Raw genomic sequence first — 11,151 nt, forward strand, 5'->3', positions numbered from 1 at the left:
CACAGTTCTACTCTGGCACATGTGAAATTGCCATGAGTCGGAGGAGACTGAATGGAATTTTTTTTTTTTTTTTTTTTTTTTTTGCTGAGGGTGCCATATCCACATTCTCTCGGCATTTCTGGTCCACAGACAGCTGGTGCCAGATGGGCAACCATGCAAACACCATGAGAATGGCCTCCTCATCTCCTTCGTGTGCTGCACATTATCACCAGGACGCAAAGGCAGCAGTACTTGTGCCCAGAGACTCAGAGGCTGATTTCTGACCGTCTCCATTGCTCAGACTTTTCACTAAGTTGGCCATGAAAAATAGTTTTGGCTCTCATTTCTCTAAACATAAGACATCAAGTTGAGTTCAAGGGGCCAGTTCAGAGACCATTATCTTCATCGACATTTTTCTTCTCCTGACCCTGCACTAACCCCCAAATCTTTCCCCCTTCCCAGCTCCCATTTGTAACAGTGGGTGTTGGGAGACTCCAGAACCGAGGAGCAGAAGAGGATGGAGCGCTGTCTGCAAAGCACCCTTTGGCCTTGGCCATTCAGAAATGCCCTTTGTTTGTTTTATTTTTGTTACCAGAATGAAAATCCATTTTTTTCCATTAAATTATTCTAAATTTTTTTCAGATAAATAAGAAAGCTGTTAATTTTTGTTTATTTCAATCCTCTTTTACATTTTTTAGTAGTGTTATACAGCTTTATTTCCTGAAGTCCCTCATGTTCTTTTTTAAATATATTCCTGGGAATCTGGTGCTTTGGGGTGCAACTGTGAATAACCTTTTAAAAATTATATACTTGAACTTTTTGCTAATGGTCATATCTATATCTCTCTATGGAAATCTAAATATCTATATGTCTTTTTCCTATTGCTTTTTAAATTATTTTATTAATCCTAATACCTTTTCATCTGATTCTTTTAGATTTTCTAGGTTAACACTTATATCATCTGAAAATAATAATAATTTGTTTTCTCATTCCTAAGTGACTTAGGTCCAAAAATGGAAAAAAAAAAAGTGCTTCTTCTAGGCCAACACCTCCACATGAATGGGTGGCTTGGTGCATGGATAGAGCCTTTTTGAAAATTAGAAAAAAGTGCTCCTTTCTCAGAGCAAATGGAGCCCACCAAGAGGACAGTTGTTAAGCAGAACAGCAGCTGCATTTTTGCTCCTATTCATCTCTGGTCTGGAGAACTAGACAAGGAACAACCTGCTGAAAAGTAAGGGTTGGTCCCACTTGGTTCCTGTAATTTTACTTATTTCTATTTCAGGTTTTTTTGTTTTGATCTGAACTTGTAGAACAAAGCTAAATGGTAATGGTGATACCAGTTGTTGCTGTCATTAGGTGCAGTCAGGTTGGTTCCGGCTCATTGTGACCCTATGCACAACAGAACAAAACACGGCCTGGTCCTGTGCCATCCTCACAATCATTGTTATGCTCGAACTCATTGTTGCAGCTCCTGTGTCAATTCCCCTCATTGAGGGTCTTCCTCTTTTCTGCTGACTCTGTACTTTGCCAAGCATGATGTCCCTCTACAGGGACTGATGCCTTCCTGACAATATGTCCAAAGTATGTAAGACACAGTCTCGTCATACTTGCTTCTAAGGAGCATTCGGGCCGTACTTCTTCCAAGACAGATTTGTTCATTCTTCTGAGAGTCCATGGTATATTCAATATTCTTCACCAACACAATTCAAAGGGATCAATTCTTCTTCAGCCTTCCTTATTCATTGCCCAGCTTTTGCATGCATATGATGTGAATGAAAATACCATGGCTTGGGTCTTAGTTCTCAAAGTGAACTCTTTGCTTTTTAACATTTTAAAGAAGTCTTTTGAAGCGTATTTGCCCAATGCAATGCATCCTTTGATTTCTTAACCGCTGCTTCCATGTGCATTGCTTGTGGATCCAGGTAAAATGAAATCCTTGACAACTTCAATATTTTCTCCTTTTGTCATGATGTTGCTTATTGATCCAGTTGTGAAGATTTTTGGTTATTTTTTTATGTTAAAATGCAATCCACACTGAAGACTGTAGTCTTTGATCTTCATCAGTAATCCCTTCAAGCCCTCTTCGCTTTCAGCAAGCAAGGTTGTGCATCTGCATATTGCAGGTTGTTAATGAGTCTTTCTCCAATCCTGATGCTGCATTCTTCTTCATATAGTCCAGTTTCTCAGATAATTTGCTCAGCATACAGATTGAGTAAGTATGGTGAAAGGATACAACCCTAATGCACATCTTTCCTTATTTTAAACCACATAATATCCCCTTGTTCTGTTCATACAACTGCTTCTTGGTCTATATACAAGTTCTTCTGCACGGACACAAGTGTTCTAGAATTTGAAGTTTCAAATTTAGTCAGCTAGTCTTTTATACATTTAAGCATAGATCCACGTAGCTATGGATAAGTTCTGGAATTCTCATTCTTATAGAAGTTATTTATTTTTTTTGGTAATTGAAACAGCACCTAGTATTGCACTCTTAGGTATGCTGCTTTACATTTGATATTTACCACTTTGAAATAGATACGTATAAGTAGCTACCTATATAAATAAATCAAGTTTCTATGTTCCAATAATGATGAATTAGAAAATGGAAAATGGATCACATTAATGACAGTGAACATACTAACTAGTAATAAACTTAACAAGGAATGTGCGTGATCTATACAAACAAGGTCACAAAAGCTTTGGTCAGTGCCTCAAAAAAAGGCATTTATTAGTGGAAAGACATACTAATTCCTAATGGAAAAAACTTAAAATTACAAAGATAATTCTTAAAATAATATATAAATTTAATGCATTACAAATATAAATCCCAGGAGGACCTTCATGTAAACCAACAAGCAGATTCTGAAGTTCATCTGGCAGAGTAAGAGCTTAAATACAATTCATAGTTAAGACACTTCAGAAAGAGGCTACTTGCTCTGCATGGATTCAACACATATAAATTATAATAATTTAGAAAATGCAGCACTGGTACAGGAAAAGGCAAATATATTAGTGTTCCTGAAAACAGAGTCTGCAAATACACAGGTGTGTGGGTGCTTGTAATATATATTTTCTCCTATATATGTATATAGATACATTTTCTTATATATTTATATGTATATATGGAAACACTGGTGGTGTAATGGGTAAGAGCTACGGGTGCTAAGCAAAAGGTTGGCAGTTCGAATCCACCAGGAACTCCTTGGAAACCATATGGGGCAGTTCTACTCTATACTATAGGGTTGCTATGAGTTGGAATTGACTCGATGGCAATGGGTTTGTTTTTTTGGTTTTGTATATATACATATATATAGAGAGAGAAACGTTAGCTTTCCAAATTAACAGGAAAATACAGACTACTGAATACACCAAGTTGAAATAATGACCTATCAGTCTAAAAGAAAATCAGCACCTCTACCTCATATCACACTCACAAAAGATACTAAATGGATTAAAGACTTAAATGTAACAAATGAAATTATGAAAGAATTAGAATAAAACATGAGAGCTTTAGATATATACATAATTTAGGGTATGCTTAGGTCTTCTCAAGAAAAACATGAAACCCAGAAGCAATGCAGGGAAAAAGGAAACAACTATAAAAACATATAAAATTGGCAGTAGGAAAATGACCTCATAAATTAAAAATAAAGTACAAATTACTTACAAAAAATTACTTATGGGGGGGGGAATAAAAAAGAAATACAAAATAGGCAAATGGTTAATATCCTAAAAACATAAAGATGCCCCACAAAGTAACTCTTCTATACATCTGTCAGTTTGTTATATTGTTTGTCATATGCATCGGAAAGCTGGACAATGAATAAGGAAGACCGAAGAAGAATTGACACCTTTGAATTGTGATGTTGGCAAAGAATAATATATATACCATGGAGTGCCAGAAGAATGAACAAATCTGTGTTGGAAGAAGTACAACCAGAATGTTCCTTAGAAGCAAGGATGGCGAGACTACGTCTTACATACTTTGGACGTCTTGTCAGGAGGGATCAGGCCATGGAGAAAGACATCATGTTTGGTAAAGTAGAGGGTCAGCAAAAAAGAGGAAGACTTTCAACAAGATGGATTGACACTGGCTGTAACAACAGGCTCAAGCATAACGATGATCGTGAGGATGGTGCAGGCCTGGGCAGTGTTTCATTCTTTCATACATAGGGTTGCTAGGAGTCGGAATGGGCTGGACGGCACCTAACAACAGCAACAACAAAGTAATTAAATTTGAAGTGGACTTTTTATGAGTAACCTTTTAATCATCATTACAGATGAGGAACTGAGGCACAGAGAGGTTAAGTAACTTGCCCAAGTTTACACAGCTCTCAAGTAGTAGAACCTGCATTTGAATCCAGGCAGTCTCTCTATAGCTGCTGTAGCTGCGCTCTTAACTACCATGATTTACTGCCTCCCCAAACTGAATTCATATTGGTGAATTGGGGGAATACGGAAATTCTCATATACCACAGGTGGGAGTTTAAATTGATACAAACTTTTTGAAAGGCTATTTATAAGCATTTAACACCTAAAATGACTTTTTCCACCAAACCAGTAATTGCCCTTGCTGTCAACAATGCACAAGGACATTTCCATGCTGTGGCATTATTTCTAAGGTATTTTTATGTGCAATTCATAATATTTTGTCTCTAGGTTTATGTGTGTATGTGTGTGTGTGGGTAGACAGAGAGAGTTTTATTTAAAAAATGAAACACTTTATAGCATATGTATGCAATCTCCACATGCTCACCTTTTGTTGTTGTTACATTACATGCTGATGTTCTAGAAGGATACACACCAATCTGCTCTGGTGCTCACTTCTTGGCAGGTGATAAATGACGATGCAGCTGGGGTTAGGGATGGAACTTTCACTTCTTAATATATAGACTTCCGCATTGTTCAATTTTTATAGTGAGCCTCTGGTAATTAAAAAATAATTAAAATGAAATCTCCTTGTAGCCATAATTTTTAAAGAGGCTTTTTGTGTGTGTGTGAGGAGGAATGGATTTTGCATATTAGCCATTATTTTTCCATTATCTATTGAGCTGCAGTATTTTCTTATTTAACTATGGATTTGAAATGTCATATTAGTAGATTTTTCCTAATATTAAATGATTCTCACTTTCATGGGATAAGGTCCTCTTTTTTTTCAGAGCTCAATGGTCTATCAATGTTTGATTAAATTTTGTTTAAGATTTTCAAGTCTATTATTGTGTATAAGATGGGTCAATAATTATCTTTTTTTGTGATATTTTTGTTAGGTGTTGGTAGTAGGGTTGGCTAGCATTAAGATATGGATTTGGTAATTTTCATATGCTCTGCCAAAATTCATGTAGTGATGAAATTTGCTGTTATTTTTAATAGTTTGAACTTACCAGTAAAATAAATTTTTATGATTAGTCTTTGTTAAGTTAAAAATATTTTGTCTCTTCAGAGTTTCTTCTACTTTCTGAAAAACTGGTCATATGTATTTTCCTAGAAATTTAAATTTAATTCAGTTTTTAAACATTTGGAATGTGTTGTACAGTGGTCACTTATATAATTGTTTGTATACACTGTAGCTCGTTAGTAATGTCTAGCTTTTGTTTATTTATACTCTTTTATTAAGTTTGCCAGAGATTCGCCTATTTGCTTTTTTCTCCCTTAGTTTCAGCTCTTTTTTTTTTTTTAAATAAGGGATTAAAATTAGAATATTTTCTTTGATTTACATTTTTGGAACATTGATTTTTGACATTACCATTAGTTTGTTTTCTTAAACTTTGTAAAGAAATATGCCTGTGCTTTATTTTTCTTCCTTAGACTTGTATAGAAGCAATGTTAATGATCTCATTTTGTTTATACAAAACTGGTCATCCACAAAGTCAAAATTATGCCATTAGCTACTGTCTCCATTTTCTTGTACAGTGGCAATTTTAATGAATATGTAAATATGGTAATTACTTCTAGAACAAAATACATATATGTTTACTAATAAATGGCTTGCTTTTCTGTTGGTGTGCTTACAGGATCGTAGAGGCAGTAAATGGAACTGATCGTGAAGTCAGTATATAACACAAAAAAGGTTGTTTACTTAGGAAAGAAAAATACCTCACTATCTTAACAGAAATGGCTAGACTGAAGCCAGGAATTCTTATACCCATCTAACACCTATACAGTGAGGAAGACAAAAGATAAACAAGGATAAAAATAAAGGCACTTTCTGAGCTAGAAATTGCCTGCTTCCTCATTTCTGAAGAAATCCTCCTGCCTCTTTCTCACTTGGTGGCTGATGAACCCTTTCTGTGTGTTCAGTTCTGCTCAGAAGCTGAAGTTCTCCATGAGAGTAATTCAGAGCAGCCTGGCCCAGTGTTTGGGATTTGTCTGTTTGTATGATTAGGTGGACAGATTTGGGTCATGGTTTGGAAAATGCTGCCCTTTTGGAAATAGTCTAATTCACGATAAGAGAAATGTTACTCAATGCTACAAGAAAACATTGAATTAGCACAAGGCTCTGAGAAAGTTCTAGATTTAGGAGTCTGTCAGGTCTTCCTTTAATCCTGATGCCAAGATTCTCTAGGAGTAAGTATACCCATGGGCCAGACAATTAACCTAAATTTCAGCATCTCCACCTGAAAATGGGAATGATATTACTTATCTTTAGGGTTTTTGTGAGGATTAAATGTAAACTGTGTGTAAAACATTTTTAGAACTCTATATAAAACACTTTTACAATACTGTTGAATAAGTGGCAAATCTATTTTTAGTAGGATGATGTGACTACCTATTATTTCAAAAAAGAGACCTAATGTCTTTTATGATTTTCAACTCAAGGCATCCCTGACATTCCTCAGTCATATCTTTGGCATGTTTCTGTCATTCAGCACTGTAATTACTTTTATGACACAGGCAATTCAGTTCCACAAACATTTACCAAGTGCCTGTTCTGTTCAAAACTAGGTAATGGAGATACAAGAATGAGAGAAGCAAGGCTCCTCCCTTCACAAATACAGATTCTAATCTATCAGATTCACAACCTGATTACTTGACCCAAACAATTCTGATTAGCAACCGCCATATGTCCAACACTGTCCTCTAAGTTTAATTTGCCTGAAGCATTATTCCTCTGAGTACCATGGAATTTTACTGCTTTCATCCATTTAACTTGTCTTACTTTCATGTAAAATTAGATGTAAGAACAGAAAGAACTTGGGAAGAACTCTTGACCCTTCAAAAGTCCAAAGTGGAAACAGTTACACTTTATTAAAAATGAACAAGTTTAGCAAAGTGTTTTAAAATAGAATGATATGGTTGCTCAGCAGGTCATGGAAATGTCTTTAGAGGAATTTGCTGAAGGAAGGACTCTCTTCAGGGCAAAGATCAGAGATCAGCCATCCACAACATACAGGGTGCGGTGTTTTTCATTTTAGCCTGTTAGGTATCATAAATAAACAGGGACATTGTGAGCATGTATTGGTTGTAGCTGTCTGTTTTTGAGAGGTAAGGAAATGTATATAATTTCTACATGTGAAAGGAATGCAATAAATTTTCAGAGTTTTGGGGGTGAAGGAAGTAGGCTTTCTTCCAGTTTTTATGTGTAATCCTCCAGGATTCTGTGAATTAGTCTTTCCTCTCTATTGTGACTTGTTTGGTTTAAAAGGAATTCAAATTCATGTGTTTGAAACAGAAGTTATCTTCACTATCTGTTTTTCTTTTCTCTGTCAAAAAATATGAAGAGAACCAGCTTTTTAAATGTGTTTATAAAATCACAATTTCCGTGCATTCATTTACCACCTATACATAATACATACATGGTAACTGGAACCCTGTGGCACAGCGGTTAAGAACTCAGCTGCTAATCAAATGGTTGGTAGTTTGAAATTACCAGTCACTCCTTGGAAACCCTATGGGTCAGTTCTACTCTGTTCTATAGGGGTTATACGTCAGAATTGACTTGATGACAATGGATGGTGATAATGCAAAATACGTAAAGACAAAATAGATCAAAAAAAATTTTTTTTTCTATGAATGAGTAAGAAAGGAAATAACCAAAAATATTCAAACCCATCAAGGCAATTCCAACTTATAGTAACCCTATTTTTTTATAGGACACAGTAGAACTTCCCCATAGGGTTTCCAAGGCTGAAAATCTTTACAGAAGCAGATACATCTTTCTCCTGTGGAGTGGCTGGTGGGTTTGAAACCTTGACCTTTCAGTTAGCAGCAGAGCTTTTAACCACTGAACCACCAGGGTTCCTTCCAAGAAAGGAAATACTAGGCATATAAAAGCTTTGGTGCTGTTTCTGAACTGAGCTGTAGAAAACTTTCTGACAAGTAAGGCAGTTCTGGATTAAAGTATTTTGTGTGATCATGGGGCCTGTGTGGCGCAGTGGTTAAGTGTTTGGCAGCTAACCAAAAGGTCAGCAGTTCGAATCCACCAGCCACTGCTTGGAAGCCTTATGGGGCAGTTCTACTCCATCCTATAGGGTTGCTATGAGTTGGAATCGACTCAACGGCAACGGGTTTGGTTTTTTTGGACTGTGGATGCATATTTGCTTAGGTAAATACGATCTTAAATAAAAAAAAAGATAAATAGGTAGGTGGAAGGTTGAAATGATCTACTCACTCTGTCTATGTTATGTAGGTATTGTGTGTTCCAGTGTTCTGCAGTTTTCTGTGGAACAGTAGTTCTGAGACATCAGTAGATACTGAATACCTCTAAAGGATCTCATTGTCAAATAAATTTTAACTGAGTTAAACAAATTTGCTCAATGCACTTAATACGCAATAAACATTGTGAATTTCCAAGAAGTATATATATTATAGCCATTATTTTCTAAGTTTGTTATTAGAATTGTGTGTGTATATAATCTCTGTAAACATCTTTCTGGTATTCTCTGCTTTCAGCCAAGATCCATCTGACATCAACAATGATACCCCTGGTTCCACATCCTCTTCTGAATCAGACTTGAATTTCTGGCAGTGCCCTGTCAATATACTGCTGCTGGTGCTTTCGAATGATCTTCAGCAATATTTTACTTGCGTGTGATATTAATGATATTGTTTGATAGTTTCCACATTCAGTTGGATCACCTTTCTTGGGAATAGGCATAGATATAGATCTCTTCCGTTTGACTGTGTGGATCATAACAAATTATGGATAACCTTGCAAAGAACAGAAATTCCTGAATGCTTAATCATGCTCATGAGGAAGCTGTCATTGATCAAGAGGCAGTTATTCGAACAGAACAAGGGGACACTGCATGGTTTAAAGTCAGGAAAGATGTGCATCAGGATTGTGTTATTTCACCACACCTATTCAATCCACCAGGTGCCCCTTGGAAACTCTACGGGGCAGTTCTACTCTGTCCTACAGGGTCGCTATGAGTCGGAATCAACTTGATGGCAATGGGTTTGGCTTTTTTTTTTTTTATTCAATCCGTATGTTGAGCAAATAATCTGAGGAGCTGGATTATATGCAGAAGGACAGGGCATCAGGATTGGAGGAAGACTCATTAACAACCTACATTATGCAGATGACACAAACTTGCTTGCTGAAAGTAAACAGGACTTGAAGCACTTACTGATGAAGATCAAGGACCACAGCCTTCAGTATGGATTGTATCTCAACATAAAGGAAACAAAAACCCTCACAACTGGACCAATAAGCAACATCATGATAAACAGAGAAAAGACTGAAGTTTCCAAGGATTTCATTTTACTTGGATCCACAATCAGTAGCCATGGAAGCAGCAGTCAAGAAATCAAAAGACGCATTGCATTGGGCAAGTCTGCGCAAAAGACCTTTTTAAAGTGTTGAAAAGCAAAGATGTCACCTTGAGGACTAAGGTGCACCTGACCCAAGCCATGGTGTTTTCAATCGCCTCATATGAATGTGAAAGCTGGAGGATGAATAAGGAAGACTGAAGAAGAATTGATGCTTTTGAATTGTGGTGTTGATGGAGAATATTGAATACACCATAGACTGCCAAAAGGATGAACAAATCTGTCTTGGAGGAAGTATGACCAGAATGCTCCCTAGAAGCAAGGATGATGAGACTACATCTCACATACTTTAGACATGTTATCAGGAGGAATCAGTCCCTAGAGAAGGATATCATGCTTGGTAAAGTGAGTGGAAAAGAGGAAGACCCTCGATGAGATGGATTGACACAGTGGCTGCAACAATTGGTTTAAGCAAGCATAACAACGATTGTGAGGATGGTGCAGGGCCGGGCAGTGTTTTGTTCTGCTGTACATATAAGTCGGAACTGACAGAAAGACACCTAACAACAACAATATAATCTCTCTAGATTGTTTTTTCCAGGAATACGCTACTTTGAGATGCAATTTTATAGGATCAGTTCTAAAATCACTGATCTCCTGCAACTTCTTTCTTTTTCTAAGTGTTTGGCCTTCTAAATTTTGGCCTAGGTAAAGTCATGGAGCTGAGTCACAGAACATTTACTAGTATTATTTCATATGATTGATTAATTAAGATTTTAATGTACAGTTACCTGGAATATTTAAAGTGTAGTTTACTAAGATGGAAGGTATAGAAATAGCTTTATGCTAGTCAGACAACTACAGAGTGTTATATCTGTCCTAAGGAATGGATTTTAGGAGGTTTATGTCAAGTGGGAGTAAGTCCCCAGAAAACAAGATGGTGAAAGGCTATTCAGAGCCTTCTAATACTGGAAATATGCATGAACTGGGAACAATTAACCTGGATACAAGACTACTACTTAAAGACTACTACTATCTTTACACATTTGAAAGAATGACATTCAGAAGAGTAATTATATATGTACCACAAAGTGTAAAACTTGATCTAATGTATGGAAATAACCAAGATGCAATTTTTTGGCTCAACGTAAACAGACAGTTTTTTTCTAGTCAGAATAGTCTAAGAATGGTCTTGGGAGGTAGTGGTGTTCAGACTTAAACCAAATAAGTGCTTAGCGGGAACGTTGTAACGGGAAATGGAGTAGCCCTAGTTCAAAAATTGCAGGATAAGATGGCATATAAGATCTTTTTTAACCTAGAAATTTTATGAATTCTATTATAAAATTTCATATTAACATGAGAATCTATGTAAAACTGAAATTTTCTACACCTCAATTCACAAGATTCTTATTTCAAGCAGTAAAGACATAGAACTTCAACAGATACATTTGAAGTTCTTTAGGA

Source organism: Elephas maximus, chromosome 1 (genome assembly GCF_024166365.1).
Source record: "Elephas maximus indicus isolate mEleMax1 chromosome 1, mEleMax1 primary haplotype, whole genome shotgun sequence".
Classification (NCBI taxonomy): domain Eukaryota; kingdom Metazoa; phylum Chordata; class Mammalia; order Proboscidea; family Elephantidae; genus Elephas; species Elephas maximus.